The sequence below is a fragment of the Falco naumanni genome, chromosome 12 (genome assembly GCF_017639655.2).
Source record: "Falco naumanni isolate bFalNau1 chromosome 12, bFalNau1.pat, whole genome shotgun sequence".
Taxonomy (NCBI): domain Eukaryota; kingdom Metazoa; phylum Chordata; class Aves; order Falconiformes; family Falconidae; genus Falco; species Falco naumanni.
The window spans coordinates 19549665-19570869 of record NC_054065.1 but is presented as its reverse complement, the minus strand read 5'-3'; the positions used below and the strand labels follow the sequence as shown (position 1 = coordinate 19570869).

At 38.2% G+C, this 21205-nt stretch overlaps 1 long non-coding RNA gene across 4 annotated transcripts in view; it reads left to right on the top strand.

Annotated features, from left to right (window-relative positions):
• Window positions 1-21140, top strand: part of LOC121096194 — a 59926-nt gene extending 38786 nt beyond the window's left edge. For 3 of the 4 annotated variants that reach the window (XR_005830391.1, XR_005830392.1, XR_005830390.1), the window contains 2 exons: window positions 15184-16294; window positions 17914-21140. This is a non-coding gene — a long non-coding RNA (uncharacterized LOC121096194). Of the gene's footprint in view, window positions 1-6116; window positions 10354-15183; window positions 16295-17913 lie in introns of those variants that run through there. The other variant, XR_005830393.1, reaches the window with a different exon arrangement.
• The last annotated feature ends 65 nt before the right edge of the window (window positions 21141-21205 follow it).

Sequence of the window (21205 nt, the reverse complement as noted above, 5' to 3'; positions counted from 1 at the left end):
GCACTCTGTCAGATATTACAAAGATAATACATAGAAATTAAATCTGGTTTTCACCAAATCCATAATCAGCAGAGGAAAGTGACTTGGACTGGGACCCCCAGTTCCCTGAGGTCATGCTTATCTTGCTGTCAAGATCTTTTTGTTCTCCAAACTCTTAAAATAAGTAAGTCCTAACGTGAGATTGCATTCTGCAGGGAACAGCCTACAGGCTCCAGAGGAATTAAACCACTGCTTGTTAACTGCCGCTTGCAGAAGTAACATTTGGGTCTGATGATAACAAACGGGGATAGAAATGTTAGCATGGAAAGCTCTGCTGCCAGCACAGCCTTTGCTTTACACACAGATGCACACATTCAGGAAAGTGCTGCAAGAGAAGTACACAAGCTGAATTCCTTATTCAGATCTCTGATTTTTGCAAAACTTCCAGTCCCTTTGACTATGTTATTAACATTGAAGGCAGAAATGATATTGCATCTAAATAAGGGTGTGAAAAATTCTCAATTAAAATCACTCAGGAGCAAAGCTTGCATTCAAACTGCACGCACCAGATTGGTTTATTCTTATAGAGATTTTTATGTAAGAGAGAATGGAAAAATGTAATTTAGTTTTATTTAACCTCTCTCAAAATCCTAAAGACAGCTTTCAGATGAATTAGGTGCTGGTAAGTACAGTGACTATGTAGGCAAACATTAACAGCCAAGCTTCAGTCAGTAACAGCCCTGCATGTTATATTATGTGTTAAGAAAGTGAATGTTAGAAATCTATGGTTGTCCCTGTGCTCTTTTCAAAAGTGCAGCATGATCATTTATCTGCAAAACACTAGAGCTCAGATAAAGAGCTGAAGGTCTCATCTGAAAGCTGGTGCCTTCAGGCAACACCTGGTACATCACTGGAGTGTTTGTATTATTGTACTGCTCCAATCTCAGGGTGTTACTCATGTCTGCCTGGTCTGCAGATCACTGAGACCGAATGGCAACCTGTTGAACTGTATTTTAACCCTGATCTTTGCACACAGAGTGGTCCATGAACAGAACAAAGTCAGAAAATGAGGCAATAACCTGTAGTCTCCATTTCTTGATCAGCTCCTTGAAATTCCTTGTATCAGCATCAGGCGATTTCACAAGAGAGCATGTGAAGTCATGATGTGTCATGTGCAACACAGCAGAGCCACTTGAAAGATGAACGCAAGAAACAGGACACACAGTGTGTGTTCTGTGGATAGAAACACTCTGCTGAGCGTCTTTCAGGGTGCATCTCCTGCAAAATGCAGCAGAGACCCCCAGAGTCGGGGCGCCATTTTGGCATGCTCAGAGTGTTCTGGGGGCTGACAGCAGCTCTTCTCCCCACTGAGCCTCAGGGCCACCATGTACTGCTTGGAAATTAATAGCACATGGGACCTTTCACAAATAAAACCTTGAATGCATGCCCTGGAGGGGCATTTCCGCCTGGCAGCCGTCTTTGGAGCATTATGACTGGGTCTATATTGTGCTTCTAAACTACCCCTGAGGGCCCTCCTGAGAGTGGTGCAGCTGGGAGCTCTTCATCAGCGCCATCACTGCAGGCTTTCAGAGGGTTCCTGACCACCACAGGGCCTTCACATCCTCACCATCCTTTGGCACATGTGGGGAAGGGTACCCCGACAGTCTTTTCACAATCCAGGGTACTAACTTTTGTTGGTGCCTAAGATCTTCATTGCAAAGGCACAACTGAAATTTTAGCTAGGGGAGAGCTAAAATGCAAACAGTGTTCTCATACTGGGAGTATAAGAAAGCTCTATAACATTTTTTCCTGCTCTTTTCTAGCTCGGAGGCCTGCCCTTAGAGTACAAAGCCTTGTTACACCAGCTTTATGAAGAGAGAAAAAAACCAAGGGTTCTCAGGGTGCATAGTTTTAAATTGTGTTGCAACAAACCCATTCAGGGCACTGCTAAAATTTGCTTTCCAGCTAAATAAAATAAAATAAAATTAAGTAAAAAGTACTTCTTCAGCTTTTGAGCTTATTCTAATTAAAAAAAAAATCCTCTATGTGCAGAATCATGCATGGCCATTTTAGTAAAGCTGGACCTACTGTTAGTTGAAGGACATAGTTTCTTGGATGAAGTACTGGAAATTATTTTAGTATTTTCAGTAAGAATAACTAACAATGATGAGTAACTTCCTGGATAATAAGCACATCGGGCAACGCACATTCTTCCTCAACCTGATAAACTCTTAGCAGGGAACTTCCCTTCTCTGGGGTTGCTGCTCTGCCTGGGATTTTTGTCTCTTCAGAACAGGCAGATCTGTATAATCTAGAGAGTCAAATGTTGAGCAATCAGTACCATCAGGCAGTGTTTTTAATGAGAAAAGCAGTTAAATAAATGGAATGTCATTAAGACATACGACTGTTTTGGAGATGATGCCAGCAGTATAACAGAAAGTTACTTTAAAATATTACTTGTTATACATTTATTTTTAATGCATAGGAAATTATAGAAACAAACCACTTTAACTAGCTGAAGAAATGGAGGCTCTTTGCACATGCTATTTCAAATCCCAGTAGTATTTCAGCCTCTTGGAGTTGTCTCTTGAAATGTCAAAGAGGGATCTGGACAGTGTCTCAGTGTCTCTGACTGTTAAATCCTTAAGTGACATGTACATATGCTTAAGGAATGGGTCAGCTTGCAGACAGAAATGTCCCAGTCATAAAAAAAAAAAAGAAAATAAAAAAGAAAAAAAGACAAAAAAAGAAAAAAAGAAGATGAAACAGATTGGTGGTGAGAATAGTGCTGTGAAACCCTTTGCCCTCAGTTGACTGGGTTTGTTCCAAGATTCAGTGTTCACTTAAACACAGTCTGAAAAAAAGTGATGTGGTCACATATTCCTGTCCTGTGCTTCAGCGATTTTTTTAAAACAATGTTCTGTGACTGTTTTTCTGTGACTGTGTATTCAACTTTCACTTCTAAACCTGCCATACCATTTCTCCTGAAGAGGTTAGAAATCTGGAGACACTTTAACCTAGTAAGAAGCTCTGTTTTTCTTGCTTTGTGTCTGTAGCAGAATTTTGCCATTCAGAAAACACGATTTTTTAATGCAGTTGGGCATATGTTAAGGCCTAGTTGGCTTTAGCTTGATAGTAACTACACGCATAGTAACTCTCTTCTGGGTCCTGTGCCCATCCTCCTTGTCTACCACCTCTTTATTCTTTGTTGTGACTCTTCCATATAACTAGTGGCTCATGTCAGCGTCACAATGTTATTAATGAACCAGACGAGATTTTTTGGTTTCTAGCTGTTATTGCCTTCTTCCTCAGCTGAAATGAAGATCATCCTTTTCTCTGGAAACCAGCCTCTAAGTCAGGGGTCCTCAAACTACGCCCCCCCAGGGTCCTCAATCTGGCCCCCGGAATTTACAGAACACAACACACCCACACACACCGCCGGGGGTTGGGGGGGGGGAACCAAGCAGCCACAGATGACTGCCTGCCACTTCATCTGCGCGCCGGCCCCCTGGTTACAAAGTTTGAGGACCCCTGCTCTAAGTGCTAGCAGTTCTGCAAAGCACTGATTACCTAGTACTAGACAGTGGGAACTGGAAGAATCACTGAAGAAATGGGGAAGAAAAAAAAGGAAGGCTTGAATATTGGAACCCTTAGACCTTCTTCTTTGTATCTTTATTTTGTTTTCTCTTCTGAAGATGGAAATTAATTTGGCTCCTGGGTTTTCTCAGTATGAGCACCACTAAAACATTATTTAGTTTGCTTTCTTAGCAAATTTTGAAAAATGTTTTGTAAACAAGGTAACGTAGACAACAGGGCAAAATCTGTTGTGAGTCATCACTTTCATTCTCAGTCAAAGTTCTTGATTCCTTGGCTTTGCGGATCCTAGATGCATCCCCATGGGACCACAATGATGATATAATTATTGCTGTTTTCACCCAAGAAATTTAGTGTCTTTCTTTGAGGGGGAACTGAAACTCTTGGTAAGCAGAAACTTTGAGATATCCAAGGACAAGAGTCAAATTGCTCAAGCTTTTTGGCTTTACACAGCTGCAAGGAAGACCAGTTTCAGGGAAGGGCAATGAAGATTATTGTATGACAGGTAATTTCTTATTGTGGTGTGATTAAGTGCAACATTGTAAGCTAGAAGCAACAATATAAACTAAGTAGTACTGGATGAAGGAGCCTGTATCATTACTTTCAGCCTAGATAACTAATGTTCCCCAGGTATTAGATTCCCATGAGATGATAAATGAAGTAACATGTTAATTCATACTTGTATCTTCTCTGTTTTTCCAGGAAGTTCAAAATAGCTCTATTTTTCAGAGTCTGATGGGTACAACTTCAACATATTGCAGACCTCTAAGGTCCTTTTGCCTTGTCCATAACAACACTTGTTAAAAAAAGAGATTTGTTTAGATTTCCTGCAGCCAACATAACTTTTGGAAACATAGGATATCTAACACTGAATGATTTTGCATAGCATGACGTCTACATCTAAACCAACAGTATTAATATTAGCAGTGCCAGCCACTGCAATGTAATCTAATAGATATATTTAAAAAAAAAAAAAAAAAAAGGCTAGAAGATGGATCCACCATCTCACAAAACTATACACCTGTGGGGATAAAAAAAAGCATGAAAATAATCTTCAGTGGCTTTTTACTGTGCACCTATTGAGGGCACAGTTGTTTCCTTGCCTTTGGGGGAAACAAGGAAAAACTATTTGTAGTTTTACTAGAAAAAGCCCATCCAAATACTTTGTGTCTACGAAAGATCTTGCAGAAGATGGTAGTGTGGAAGCTATTTCAGCAATCGGGAAACCCCAGGAAAGAATATAATTGTATTTTCTACATAATGAATTTGAATGACCTCAAACAATGTGACTGACATGCAATGAGAGGGCAAAGAATTATATGCAGTTAAAATTCCAACTTTACTTCCTACCTTTAGACCAAACAGGGTCCTGCAGAAAGGTAATCTCACAGCTTCCAATCTTCATATATACCTTGTTGAAGCAAAATGCTTTCCATGTCCTGCTACAATTAGCAAAGGGATTTATTTTTAGTTGAATAGAGATTGGATAAAGAGTAAGAAAATAATTAGTTAGAAGTGAAATCCACCGAAAGAACTTAGAAATACCCTAATTCACCAGACTCTAGTTAGGTACCAAGGCTGTGTGGGGAGAGTTAAGCACATGAAAATAGGCTTTGCAAAATCTGACATAGCGCCTGGAGAGGCACCGATGCCAAGCAACAGGAAATGTGGAGCACAAAATTCCATCTTTCCCTAGAGTTACATTGTATTCATACCCCTCGCCTAGGTCGGGGTGGCACATAAAGTAGGAAAACAAAGAAATGTGTGAATAGCACTTTAAAGTAAGGGTTACTTGGAAGGAGAATTCTAGAGCTCTGTTCCCTGCTTGGTTTAACATTAGGTAGTGAACTACTAATTAGAGCAGTCTGAAATATTCATCTCTCCCCTTCCAGGCAAGTTCCCTAACCTCAAGGCCAACAGCTTAACAAGTATTTAATTATTTCATTCAAAATGGATCAGTTTCCACATAAATTTTCAGAGGCTTCTCTCATCCCAGATTTCCCCAAGGCACCCTCCAGAAATTTTTGGAGAGAAATTTTAAACCAGAATTCTGTTGGACAAAGGGAGGAAAAAAACCCCAGGTTTTTCAAGTTCCAAAAGAATGATCTAACTGCTGAGGTGCTGGGCAAAGGCATGAAAGCAAGAACAAAAGCCAGTATGCTAAGAACAGTTACGGACTCTGTGAATCTTCCGATCTAAATTTTTCAAGAAACACATGGCTGACTGAAATATGGGGACCACAGTCCCAAAGGCTCCACTGAGACTTGTTGTGGAATGGAATTGTAAATAGAGATTGTTTTAGCTCTGTTTCCTTTTTGGGGGGTTGGGTTTTTTTTTGTTGGTTGTTACTGATGTTAAACCATTGTTGTTCGTAGCGGTTAAACTATCTCTCAGCCATCACTTTGTTTTCTTCTCAGAACTTTGTTACTGAACATGATTAGTATCAGATTCATGAGTGAGGTCATAATTTCCAGAATTTCTTTTCACCTCTTGTAATTACATTATCCAATTTTTGACTTGTAATCTATTCTCATATTTTTCAGACATTCTGCAAAATTTAAAAAATAGTAAAGAAACTGTGGATGAGATTTATGAGGGAGTTCTTGCAGTCATCTTACAGAAAAAGACAGAAGCCTTACTTTGGAAACCACTAGTGGAACTGTTTATACCCAGGACATTCCAAGCAAGTATTTGTCTTATCTGCATTTTAAAATCTTCTCCTGAAAGAAACTCTATCATTTGTCTTGGAACTTACCAGGGTGACTGGAAAATATGAATTTTTTGAGTAGTCTGATTTCCAGAAGATACATGCTCATGCTTCCATAAAAACCACAGGCTCCATTTTAGGTCCTCCTCAGCTAGCCAGTGGTTTTTACAGAATCGTTGGTTTCCAAAATCATATCTGTAAATGAGGTCCCCGCACCAAAGAACTTGCTATCGAGTTAAACTGCATAAGGTACAGATGAAAAAATATTCATACGAGCAGCAAGTCGCAAGTAGGTGAACTGGGGGTTTGGAGTTAGCAGTCAGGTCATTCACTCCTCTGATTTCTCTCCGCAGGTTCTGGCTTTGTTCGGGCCTGATGGCAGGGTGGGGCAAGTTCCTTCTTTCTGGCCCTTCCTGACCGTTCTTTTCTGGTTTTATGGGAGTGTCACAAAAGTATATTTTGAGGAAGAGGCCAAAGAAAAATTCTCAGCAAAATGAGAATGGATGAAAATATTGAGATCCGAGTGGCAGTAGGATACCGGGAATTATTTTTTTATTATTATTATTATTATTTTTTTTTTTACTGGGCGCTGAAAGAGCATAATGAAGATGACAGACCTTAACTATAATGTTCCTGTGGCTCTAATGCACCGTAATCATGTCACCACTGCTATCCATGTTTAACCTTATACCAGCTACTCTGTCAGTAAAGCAGGCACCCAATGCACCAAGAGAGGGGAAGGTTAGAAGTACACAGCAAGTTCCCTTTAGTCCGGTGGGGAGGCATGCCCTGGCCTCACCGCCCTGGCCAGAGAGGAAAGGGAACTACCCTAAGAATTGGTGTGCTGCTGGTTTTAGGGGAAAAAAGATAACTTCTGTGAGCAAGATGCTCTCCTGGGACTGGAAAGCAGCAGCAGCTCCAGTTTTATGAACGGAGAAAAAGGACTTGGAATTGGTTGTTTTGTAAATGTAAAGAATATAAAATCAACAACTTACACAAAGTAAATAAGTTGGTACAAAGGCAGCATGTGAAAAAGATGGAAAGGGACTAGGAGGTCTCTCAAACCACAAGAGACTGAAAAAACATAAAGCAGTATTATAGGCTTCGATGTGTTGTACCAGGCCTTACATAAAAAAAAAGACTTGCAGCTAATGCAGAAGTTGAAAAGATGCATAGAAAGGGATTTCTGGAGTGGCTGATTTGAATCATGAGGAAGGTAAAGATCACTGGGTATCAGTTTAGGTGGTCTGGTGGTGCCTTTGTTGTCACACACAGGATGATCAGCAAAGATGCTGCTGTGTGACAACACAGAGGTCTATTATTTTTACATGGGCCATTTTTATTTTGGGTAATTTCTTATTCAGACCTCAAAAATATCAGAGGAGTTACCTCACATATTCTTGTTTCCTCTCCATAGAGTGCTGTAACCAACAAAACAAGCTACTGTAAGTTGTGGGTACCAAGCCAAAGTTTCAGTAACTTCTTTTTAATTCTTTTTCTTTTTTTTTTTTTTTTCTTTTACATTGTTATGTGGCATCTTCCAGTATATGTAAAGTGCTAAAGACTGTTGTCCAGCTGGAAACTCGCTCTTCTCAGCCAAAATAAAACAGTTAAGTTACTCAGTGGTAGCACGAATGAGTGTCTGTGAATTTCATGGGCTGGTGACTGGGGCATCTTGCCAGGCACAAACAGCTTGCGAGGGAAGAACATTATATGTAGGAAGTATAATGTAAATACTTTATTGTTGCTTACAGCCTCATTTTTTAGGGAGAAAGTTGCTAACGTTGAATTTCGTTACTACTGTGTAGTTCAGAGCAGCCTCTTTCATAGTATTGGAAGAAAGGTAGGGTAAATAAAATGTAATGCTTTTGTTTAATGTTTATTGCAATGACAAATACTGAAGTTGAAGATGGTGAGTCAACTGGAGTTTATTTGTAATAGTGAAAAAGTTTGCTTTCTTAAGGTCTGAAGTCTGAACTACCTGAAAAAGATCCAAGAAGTGTAAATTATTAACACTGTTAAATAGCATCAGGTTCCTAATATTCAAAAACAGACTTTCCAGATAAAAAGGAATATTGGACAAAGGAAAACAACAAATTTCCTGACTACTCTGTAAAATTGGAGCAGACAAGCCATCTTGATTTGCGTACACAATTCTAGGAACCAAATAGCCTGGAAAAATTCATATCATGTCTGACAAAGTTAGACAAAAAGCTCCTGTGATTCAGAGTGCTAAGTACTGTCTTTTTGTATGTCACAATTACAAAAAAAGAAGATTCCTAAATGAAAAATTGTTTCCTCCACCCTCCCACCTGCCAAAAGAGAAGAAAAAGACAAAACATTTTATTCTGCTTAATATTTGGTTTTTGCATTAATAATAAGGTAAAACAGAAATGAACTTATGAAATGCTTTAGTTCACTGGGCTTTACATCTGTTCTCAACAAAAAGACAAACCAGCTAAAGAGGTTTTATGGAACTACTGAAGAGTACAGCCTGTCAGATCAAGCAGATCACTTGATCATATATTTAACTTGAAACATGTGAGAAGGCCTGCTAATTTCATTAGCCTTTGCAATTAATCAGGAGTGATTCTTCAAGCTACCACTTCACACAAAACTAAAGCAATGAATACATATTTCAGACGTATTAATTCCTTTTTCCTCCATAAAAAAGAAATCTAACTTCTTTGCTATACTTGTAAGGAACTCTTTTCTTCAGAAAATAAATCTGTGATTTTAAAATGGAACCTTGTTTAATATTATTTTTTTAAAAAGGGGGGAGTGGTACACCTTTTGCTAAAGAAATATCTAGAAATATCTCAAAGTTGTTATCCAAGAATCTGGCGTTGTAAATAACTAAAGTAATTTTTCGTGGGTGAGCTCAAATGAATGATTCCCAGTGGGTTCTCTGAGGATGACTTGTTTTATTTGAAGCCTTTTTAATTTTAGAATTTCTTGTCCCTAGTAAACTGTGTAAATGACTGTTTCTTGAAACGTTTATTTCAAAATAGTACAGTTAAATACAGACTAGCAAGTTCCCTTCTCAGTCCTTCACATCTTTCCTGCTAGCTACAAGCAGTAGTTTCTTGGGTGTACAAAACACCCAATAGAAAAGTCTGTTGCAATCTTTCTTGAGCAACATGAGCTTTACTTAAACAGGCACTGAATATACTGACAGTACCAAAAAATAATAATAATAATAGAAAAAAACCCAATCATTCAACAGTAGCTTAAATCTTAATCCAGCTTCCCAGAGGGTAGAAAAATAATTGGGTTTTTACGGTAAATTAGTAGCTTCAAACATTTTATGGCTCAAAAAGGAACAAGAAGAAATGTATGTATAAAGGCACTCTCTTTTGTCATTGTTTAGCTTCATCTGCTTCTGACCCCCAATGGTATAATATTATATTCCAGGAAAATGGCCATTTTCACTCTTTCCACTTGCTCCAATATTCCCATACTTCCGATATTTTGTTTCCACTGATGCAAGAAAGAAAGAAAAAAATAAAAGGAGGAAAAAAACAATTACATCTAAAATTATACAGGCAAGCTGCTTAACAATTAAACGTGAAACGCACAGTCTCAGATGTCCAGCACTAAACCCTTACCTTCAGGCTGCAGGGCTATTTATAAGAGGGAAAAGGAAAACCTCTTGCACCCCTCTCGGAATACTGAGAGGAAAATAGTTTTACACGTGCACTGCAAATTCCTCTGATCCACCAAACACTACCCAGACTGTCAGTCAGGCTGTGTCTCCTCTTAGGGTCTCACCCCAGCCTTTTCTTTTCACTCCAGCACTACAAGGAAGGAGTTACTTTGGTTCTGATAGACCATGGCATACTGACCTTAACTTGCTTTTGGGAAGGGGTTGGTAGCTGCTGCTGTTTGGAGACTAGTTGCCCTTTGTTTCAGTTATAGTGAAATCAGCACAACCCTGGTTTCACTTACAGTCAGAAGGTTAGGCTAGCAAAAGCTCATTGTCAGCCTCAAAAAGTATAAAGAATGTTTAAGTAGAAGAATGAGTTGATTTCCATTCCTCCAGCTTCTCTACAGAAAAAAACAATGCTAAAGAAAGAAACTGGCTAAAACCCTGAAACACAAAGAGAAGGAAAGTATTTTATTGGACTTCTGGATTCTGCAGTTTTCAGGAACATTCCACACTCTCAAAATATTTCCTGCAATCATAGAAGCTAGAAATTTGTTCTGCCATTTTAAGGAAAACAGATCTTGACTGTTATCTCGTTAAAACACTGTCATGAGCCTCAGGTGAAGCACTATCAGTCACATGCATGATAAATAGCCCTTCCTCACACAAATGGGAACTCCCAAGATCACCGCTAAAGGAGAGATGCAGAAGTCCATGTGAGTTGTGGTTTGACTGGGGAATCTGGGCACAAGTGTCCAATACTTAGTGGGATTAATAAGAAGCCTGTTTGGGAATTTGTAGCTTTTAAAAATAATTCATGTAGCATTCAGCTTAACAAAAGGGAATGAATTTATGACAGAAGGACAGAAAGAGAAAACTATACATCTGCTTTCAGGGAATATCACATTCCTGGGCAGATTGTTAAAACATGCTAAATGAGGATATTCACTTTTTGTTTAGCTTAGTGTTGTACTTGAGGAATGGAATGGTCAAAGTACTCCCTCTAAAGATATTTGACTTTCTAAAGCCTGTGTTGACCTGTGGCAAGGCTGGAATAAGGTTGTAGTTACATGTTCAAGCAGCCTTCTTGGATGTAGAGGTATCTCAGTATGTAATCCAGCACTTGGGAAACTTTCCCTCCATGGACGAGGGGATTGGGGGGTGTATCCTTGTGTGCCTACAAGTTGCAGTACTAACATTTATCCTTCCCAAATGGGACTGATTGCTCTTGAAATAAGGCAGCACCAAGCCTCCATGGCTGTACAAGTATAATTATTTCAGCTGGAAAAGAAAATTAAATCAATCCCCTATGTTAGAGTCACACAGGCAAAGCCATTTTTTATAGATTAGCCTTACTCAAAGGAAGCAGGGCTGACAATATTTTACAAACCAGAAATCTTTTATTTGGAATTTTCTTCTTGGATTCATTTTTGTTTTGGAACTTCTCTAAACACTATTTAACTTCAAAAATATTCTGACCAAGCTGTACCATATGACATGCTATAAACACAGCATCTACAAGAGCTGCTTTCATTCTCTTCTAAAAGTCAGGCGCTTTTATTTAGAGGGGCAGGCTTACAGATGTTTTGGTGGATCTAATGCTAAGAAAAAAAGCTTTGACAATGTGAGCCATGGTAAACTCTAAATAAGCTTTCTGTATGCACCACTAATACAAAAAGCCTTGAGTTCTCACACAGCATTGCGGTATCGCTGTGCTAACAGCAAGTAAACTTTGACTTGTAAACTGCACAGGATTGTGAGCTAAATCAGTGGATGTCCCCTGAGGATGTTAAAAAAAAAATAAATAAAAATATACGAAGCAGTAACTAATAGAACAGAATTAAAACAAGGATCTATTTTTCATAAAGCCCCAAAGGACTTTTTACAGTCTCATCAGTTTGTGTGGTGTCAAACGGGGCAGCTCTGTTGTGGTTAGCAAACATTAGCATGTCCCCTTCATAATTCCATCCATGTTTGAAGCAAAAGGGGCCTCACATCAAAAGTCCTCCAGATAATGCCTCTGCTGACTCTGTGGATGTGAGCTTGCTCACTTCCGAGGTGCTGGCATCCTCTTAACCTGCTCGTAGTGCAGCAGCAACAAAAAACAAACTTTCTCCAAACTGTGTCCCAAAGTATGATCTCAACTGCAGAAGCTGAGGAGTGGGTGGGAAACTCACTGAGCCCCCTTTCCTCTAAGAAGCTTTTCCTCATGTGAGGACTTGTGCTGTGTACCTTGACTATTTTTTTTTTTTTTTTTTTTCTTCTGTGGCATGTGTGGGAGCACTGTCAGCCCAGTCAGCAGCCTCCCCAGGTTACAGCACAGGGGTAAATAGCTGCAGAGCATCCTCTACATTTACTTGAACCAGAGTTATTTATGGAGCCAAGATAGTTTCTGAAAACAATAAGCTCCATGGAAAACCTTACTTCTCTGCCCCTTGTGAAATATTTCCATAGTTGGTGTCTATCAAGCATACATCAGCTCTACTCAGAGGTTAAAAAGGGTGGCCAAGTAGGCGGTCTTATGTTGTTTGGTTTTGTGGTGTTATAAAGTTGTCATAATAAATCCACAGTGACTATACTTATATTTTTAGAGAGGTGTAAAAATTCTCTCAGATTACTGTTTTTTTCAGCTCTTTAATCTCGTCACCTAAGAAGCTTCTAAAGTAAAGCCATTTCCATTTTGACCCTAGTCCTTGCAGACCACTTGGGCTCTCATCACCACACCTTACTGTTGCTTATTCTACACCTTTTCCTTTTTCAGGGAACGTAGGGTTATCACACAAGAAATCATAGTGGCCACCTTAGGAAGCCCCATAGTCTCAGCTCTGTGATTAAAAGCAGAATAAATTCTCAGGAGTATTTTTGAGTGCTGGTGAATTCTTGAAAATCAGTCGCATATTAGGATGTTTCAGTGAACACTGTTAGATATACAACTCCTTTCAAATTCTGAACAACCAACTCTGCTCATGAAAAAAAACCTCCTGCCAACTTTGCCGCACCGTATAACTAACAGTATTAGCTTCTGTAATTCTGAAGTCCTGAAATACTGAAAATGAAGTCCTGAGATACTCCAGCCAGTAGAAATTTGGCTGTTTCTACCGCAGCTGATACAGAATCAAATTTAACATCAAAAGATATTTTTCTTTTAAACAGAGGTTTTATTTTCTCATAGCAGTTGTATAAAGAAGCAGTAACTAATTTGTACCATTTCTGGTTTCGCTCTCCCATGTGAATTAATGTGTTTCCCACTCAATAACAGATTATCCAATTACCAAAACTTTATGCATCAACTAGACCTTTCTGAAACTGGGGCATCTCAGGACTAAAGTAATTTCACTTAACTGACTGATAATGAATTACTCTTTTTAATACAGTAACTCCATTCACTAGTGCTGAGATAAAAGAAAAACCATGTTTTCTTATCCACAGCTAGTTAGATAAATACAACAAGATAAACTACATAGTCGCACAATATCTGGATAGTACAGACTGGAGTTTCCAAACAGGTCTATTAAAAAGCTTAGGAAGTGAGAAGAGGACTTGGTCTGGGATAACTCATATCATCAATTGCTCTTTAAGAGAAAAGATTGTTTCCAGGGAAGTCTTGAAAATCTTTTTAGTCAGCTTTAGTGGAAAGTTCGTGAAGAAAAATTTATCTTCCTAAATAGTGTCTCCTGGGGATGAAAAAGCCTGATATAGCATGACATTAATGAAACTGTTCTATTTATACTAGCATTTAATGAGGACCCACATAAACTAGTATAACATATTTTGGGGACTTGATATGAAAAATATTTTGTATAGTTTCTTTTTAAGTTTCTATATGCTGTATACCAAACATAGCCTTTTCTATTAAATTCTGTAAGATGGTTCAAAACCTCTGTATTTTCTGTTGATTGCTATAGGATCTTTATCTAAAATGTTATTAATTTACATAATAAATGTCCAGTTCTATATAATTCCCTTTTTAAAGGAAATTTTTCCACTTCCAAAGGCTTAAGTCCTTATTAACAGCCTCAGTAGAGCTGAGTACTTGCAAACCATCTGAATTCATTGGAGAAGTAAGTAGAATTGGCTGTGGCAAGAGTTCCACATCCAATGCCTTGTGAGCCACAGATGCAAAAAATGACTATTTAAATAGATCTGGTAAGATTAAGTCCATGGCAGTTAATATGCTATTTTTGCATTTGCCTTTACAGCTACCTGTATTCCTGGTGTTACATAAAAATGTTGCTGGCACTCATTGGGAATGATCATATTATGTCCTAAAGATTCAGATAACAGAAAAATAAATACAAGTAAAACTTCAAACCATCACTTAGTTGGTAGTACAGTGTTTCTCAGGAATGCGGGGGAAATAATTTTAAAACTTTTTAGCATATTTTAAACACTTTTATTGGTAGTGCTGTTTTGTCTCTCTGCAACTGGATAGCCAGTTTACCTCAAGTTGAAAATGCCAGACAGTTGGAAGAAAATAAAAAATAACCTGTTTCATGAAAAAAAAACCTTATGTTTTTGCTATTGAGAGTCTACAGGAGTTTAAACTCCTCTCTTGAATGTACGTATATTTATCCTCTGTAACAGTATACTATAGGCTAATATGAAAGCATAAGATGTCAACTGTTGTTCTGGACACTGTTGCAGGGCATGTTTGGGTTGTGCAGGGGACCATGATACAGAAGTATTTGAACTAAATAGTTCCACACATAGAAACGGTTTGGCAGGGACAGCAGAGATCTGTACTAAAGCTAACTATACCATTTTAAAAGCTGCAGGATCTTTCTCCCACTTCAAAGATGTGCTGGAGGAACCGAACCAGAGGGAAGTGGCCTTCAATAAATATAAATCCTTCTGCCTTGTGAAGTAAGTCCACAGTCTCACAACCTCCTTATATCCCATACCTATGGCTGATCTTGTTTCACTCCCAGATGACTCCCAAAGACATAGTCCTGGCTGAATTAAAAATTACAGAAATTTTGTGGGTGGAAATTTGGAGCAAATGACATCAAAGGAGTGTTTTGTCCCTTCCTCACTTAAACAGTCCCTTGTCATCATTTCTCACATATAAAATTAATTTAAATTCCACTGACTGCAGCGTTACAATAAAGATAGAATATCGTCCCACAGAATTTGCTTAAGCATGCAGGCAAAAGTCTCGGGGGGAAAAAGTTAAAATTAGATTTTATGTACCCTTTTTGCATTTTTGAGTATAATGTTTCACTTTTTTTTCTTTTTTCTTTTTTTTTTTTTTTTTCAGGCAGAAATGATTCCCATGTTTCTTTATAATCAGGAGTCCCAGATCGTGAGTGTGAATAAACTTTTTTCATCTCAGGTTAAGATGGTTTATCAGCTACTGGATCTGCCACTTCTTCAGTCAGCTTTTCAAGGACTGGTTACTGATCGTATATCACATCAGTGGAATTTATGAGAGGAGGAGTAAAGAAAAGCATAATGTCACATCTTGGGGGAAAGGAAGAAGACATTTGTCTGAAAGGCTGGCTTTATTTTTGAAATGGCAGCTGCTTGGAACTGTTGACAGATTGGGAGTGTTGGAAATCGCCCCAGGCCAGAGGAATTGGTGATCTGGGTTCAGCTGAAGTGGTCAAAGGTGCTCTATAAATGCCATTTCCCACACAGCTATCACCACTACATAGTAGTACAGGTAACAGCTATTTTTATAACGTATATTGCGTTATTTTGGATAAGTCCCACACAGGTCAGGGGTATGTACTTTTCTGTCATCTTCCTCCCCTTTCACTGCAGCAATTGCAGTAATTTGAGACATTCCTACTGCTATTCCTAATTGAATTAGGATGGGCTGAAGACAAGGTATCTGGGTAGGGGTGGCAGAGAAATAGCTCTTCTAATCAAGAAATCACTTTCAGTCTTTTTCTTTCTGTTATTTCCTGTGAGCTAAATATGTTGATCAGATTCATGGTCACGTTGTAAGGAATTTTCCAAGGAACAGAAATAAATCAATCAAACAGGAACTGGAAAAGGGGGGAACAAGAGGTTTCATCTATTCATGAGAACTTGATACTTTCACTTCTTGCACTCTATTCTGCTGCATTTTATTTATATTATCATGCATGTTTCCAGAGAACAAGTAAGTTTTCATTTAATTTCAAATGGAAATAGTGGAAAATGGAAAAAGCTTTCTCCCTCCATGCACACATAAAATGAAATATATAATTTAGTCAATTGAATATAGTATAGAAATAAAAATAATTGAAGACAGATGTTTTTTAGGCAGTCTGCTTGGTTTGAACCAATACCTCTCAACTATCTTGTGTGATAACTGCAACGTCATGTTTTGTCCTACAGTGTCCATCCACTCCCTGATGGTCTGAAGTACATCAGAAGTACAGGTCAGAGCCTCATCTTGTCTGTTAGATTCCACTTGTGCCAAAATCCTTGGAAATCCATAAAGCCCTGTCAAGCATTATTGTTCCTTACAGAAGTAACAGAGCTTCTTTTGTGAATGATTGACTGTTTGATACTTAACACAGCAGTTACTTTATTCACAAGTGATTAGTGAAGATTGCCCTTTCTGGTCCAGACCTATCAGTTGGGAAAATGCAGTAGTTTTTCCAGTAAGCTCTACCTAAGCCCAGTGGGCTATAAAGAAAAATGACACCAATCAAAGGTGTGTGGCACAACACAGAGCAGATCAAAAAATTGCTCTACATTTTCTTTGCATTGGGTAACTTCAAAGTCAAACATCTATAATGTAGCAATGTTCTAGGAAGAGCTCATACACCTGCTGTTGAACTGGGAAGAACTGTGTTTTCACACAGCCGTAACAGCTTAGAAAACATAGTTATATGTCTTAAATGTGTTTGATTCTTTCTTTCCATATGAATTTTTTTTCCACTCAGTTTGGAAATAGTACAGAAAATTTTCTGTCTGTCAGTCCAGAATTCAATTTCAAACCATGTGTTAACAGGAAGGCTGTAGTTTCTAAGTTTTCAGGAATATGCCCTCCCCTGCTTTTACTTTACAGGTGACAAAAATGCTTAAAACCTCAGCCATTATTGTTCTGAATCATTAGAATATATCAAATAATCCGTGATGTAATAATTGCTATAGCAACTCTTCACTTTCTTTCAGTTTTTGAACCAAACAATTGACACATCATATTTTTCATGCTAGACAAGGCTGTTTTGGCATAATGTATTAATATATTCTATGGAAACAGCAGTACTCAAACTGGTACGTATGACATAGACTACTTTAGGCTGAGAATAAATTTAAGACTAGGATATTTAAAATGTGTTAGTTAGCTTCTCTTTAACTGTTATTAAATATTATACATAATTAAGCTTAATTAATCTAATTAGACTTCCAACTGACAAGGGTTTCCAGTTGGCTGAAGTTTTGTAGGGCCCTTTTTGTGCATGCCAGTAAACATTAACCTTTTCTTTGAGCAGCTGACCCTTAAAAAGATGTCCCACTAAGAGATTATATCATATACAGTATAGTCTAACCATAATCCTGACTGCTGAAAGGTCAAGAATTTCCATCATCTTTCAATGTTAGTAATACCTTAGGGAGATTTTTTTCTCTGTGTTTCTCAAGCAAAACCATGTTTGGTGAGCTTCCTCTTCTTTGTTTCTATTTTCTGAATCTTGAATTATTAGCTGCATATACAATAAAGCTGAAGGAGGTCCAAGAAGATATTCTGCACTTCAGACAGGATTTAACTTCTTCCATAGAGAATGGTATTCTCAGAAAGCCAAATGCTATGCTGTTCAGTGGGAATATTGTTCAGTTATGAAGAGCAGAATTTTCCCATGTATATATACACATCTATATGTATGTATATGTATATAGTCTATATTCTAAAAGTCTGTGTGATAGTCCATTCTAAGGAGCTGTTTAGAGATTTAAATCACCAGTTCTTTTGTTTACCATCAGTCCACTCAAAATTCTCCCACAAACATATTTTCATTGATTTTTATGGTTAAACTCTCAAATCTCTTTCTAGGTCAAAAAATGTTTGTATTTCTCATTGGAAAAGGCTCGTCATGGGATGAGGAGCTCTACGCAGCCCTGTACTCAAGGCAAAACATTAATAGCTTGCTAGTTGCATGAAAGAGTAGACTTTGTCTAAACAGAGGTTTCAGGAATTTGTCTCAAACATGACAACGTATTCAGGTAAGGAAATACAGTATGTATGGCATGCTGGGCACTAAGCTGGTTGCCAGAAAAGTGGGATAGTTTTTTAACTCTATTTCTGGTTGTTTGGTTTGTTTTTTTTAATCTGAGGCAAGTCATCTTCCTCTTCTTAACCTTGATTTCCTAATCTTCCTTGTTTTTCTTTCAGGGTAAAGATTATTTTTAATTATTTCTTTGAACAGTACGCAGCATTCATATCCCAGTGAATGAATACCTGTAAGCACTCTGATAACTATACTCTGAAATTCTTACACAATTGCTTCTTTTGCTTCACATTTTAACCTTTGATGTTGCATCGTATTTGGTGTTGGCAGAATAAAACATGAGTGTTCTTGCATTCCCTTAATAAATAGCCCAAGAAAGCTGCCTTATGTCTCTTAACTCTGCTCTCAAGATTGTTTTAACAGTTATATTATATGCACACATATTAAGGAGGAGTGCCTGGCAAACCTGGGGTTTTTTTCCCTTTCTAACCGAACGTCTGAACCTTAAGCTAGAGTCAGGTTTCTTCTTGGCTGTACTCCTTCTGGCCCATGATGCTAGCATTTCTGGCTGCACTTCAAGAGAAAGAGTGGAGAACAAGTTAACCAGAATACCTCGTGGCCTAAGCACTTCACTAACATGTGAAAGATATGGGTTCAAGCATTCCTGACTTGAAGAAAGCACAAAACTCCTAATTGCTGGATGAGTTAGTGGAGTATTATGCAAAAGGATGGATACTGAAGCATCCAAGTGCTTGTATGCTATCACATCTAACTTCATAGAAGATTGAGGTGGCATTTTTATGGCACTCTGCCTAAACTTGGACAAAAAAGTACTATGCAGGACATAGCACAGGGTTGACAGTCTAGAGCAGGCACTTTCAAACATGCAGGGAGCTTCCAGCAAAGCACAAAGATTTTATACATATATATATCAGACTGCATTAATCTTGTCCTTGTGTAAAAAAAAATGCTCATCACAGAAGACATTAAAACAATGATGGTCTGTGATTGGTTATGGTCATTTCAGAAGATATAATAGCGTTCTTTCTTGTTGTTATTGCTCTAACATTTTCAAAATAATGGAAAAATACTTCAGAAAGAGAAGGGATTTGGGTAAGTTAAATGTTAAAAGAATATGCCTTTCTCATGATTGATTGTCTTTACAGCTCACCTTCAATTATTTCAGAAGTATTTTGTCTCTACAAAATCTACTATGTATAACCAACATGGTTTTACTCCTTCTACAGCCAAATAAAACAAAGCAAAGTATTTGTACAAATGAAGTCAATTTCCCTAGAATTCTTTCCAAGCTACAGTCATGACCAGTGTAGGATTAAAGTTCTCTCATGATCAGATAGATACAATACCAAGAACCCAGTTCTGCTGCCTTTACATAGAGCAATGGTTTAGTCTGGGAGCAGCATACCAGAGTGCTGTGGTACTATCACTATATTTAAGTAAAGCACATTCAACTGAATCAAGACCCTTAGATGTGAAGGCGAGAGGTACCACAGATACTTTTGCTTTTGCAACATCTAATTGAGCTATGTTCCTGGTCTTAACGTCCTGAAGCCATAACAGAAATAAAAGACTGCTGGCAGGCTCCACTGGAAATATGAGAAGGGTGTCCAAAGGCTTACTATTTATTTACACACCTAAACATAAATAATCCCCTCATGACCACTTTTACCCATAGGCTAAAACACATAGTTTTACAGTAAGGTCATACTTGTCCTCATGTTTTGGAAACTTAATCTGTCTTTTAAAGGTTTGCAATTCATTTTGTTCCAGCTGTGGATTTATAAAGCCCTCCACTTTCGAAGAATTCAAAAGCTTCTTAAGACAAGATTGTTTTCATTTGGATGGAGCAAGTATTAAGTCTGATCTAAAAGAAATTCCACTACAGACACATTTCTCATGAACATTTGAGAAGGTATAACTTGGTATTTGGAAGGTCAAGACAACAGCAAACTGGCAAGCAAAACTTTTTCTAAAGGTGAAAGGCGTATCACCTTTACATGCACCACTTGGAAGAGTTTTGAACTAATATTAATAGCTGTGTTGAAATTCAGTATTGGAACTCATTAAAATTTGAAATTTACTAAAATATCTGTTCAATTCAGTTTAGATCTCTTCCTTTTTCATATTCTTCCTCCAGTCTGACATCAGAATGCTGCTGGACATCTAAGTTTGCCTAAATGATTTCTAAGGTCAGAAATCTGAGGTACTGTGGACAAGATCTAGGTCAGCATTCAAACTGCTCAACATTGAATTTATATAGGGATCTGATCCTAGCCTATGGTATGTATCTTCTGTCTTTTTTCAGGCTGCAGGAGTCATAAGACTGATTTCAAAAGAAAACTTTAAGGCTTTTCTTTGCATGGAGAATTACCTGAACATAACGGTGCTGGCTCAGCACAACACCCTTCTGCAGCAGTGATATGGTTTAGAGAAGTGAGTCTTGTTGGCGTGGCATCTGCTCTATTAATTTCTGGCTGACCTAAATATCTAAATGGACCATTGCAACTGAGACACCTGACCTCTCTAATTCTACCATCCTATCAGCTCAGAAGCAAGAAACTCCTGCTCCCTCAAGGGCCCCAAAAAGCCTAATCAAAAGGATCAGGCCATTTGTTTCTAAATACACTTTATTTGAAAAATCAGTCTTGTTTTAGAACCTTCTCCTGACCTTCTTCGATTTGTTACTTCCTTGGCAGAATCACTGCTAGGCAGCGTTGTACCATTTTAATGTACTTTGGGTTTGGTCCTCTTGCAAACAGAAGTGTGCCATAGTGTTTGGATCTTTGAGGGTGCTGAAACCAAGAAAACAAAGCCCAGACTCAATCGGTATCACTTTGGGACAAGGGGTGCAGTGAAGTCTAAAGGGGTGTCACTGTTTCACTCCCTTCACTCAGGGGAAGCTGAGGCATTGCCATAGGAAGCCTCTCCTCTGTGTGAAGGCTGCAGGAAAGCTTGCACTGCAACATGGTCTAGAGAAGACTGTGTAAGCCTTATTCATACTTGTCTAAAATCTTGCTGAACAATCTAAAGAAAAGATGGCAAATACTGCTTAATTTGAAGAGCTTTTCCCGTAAAATATTATATTTACTGGATAGA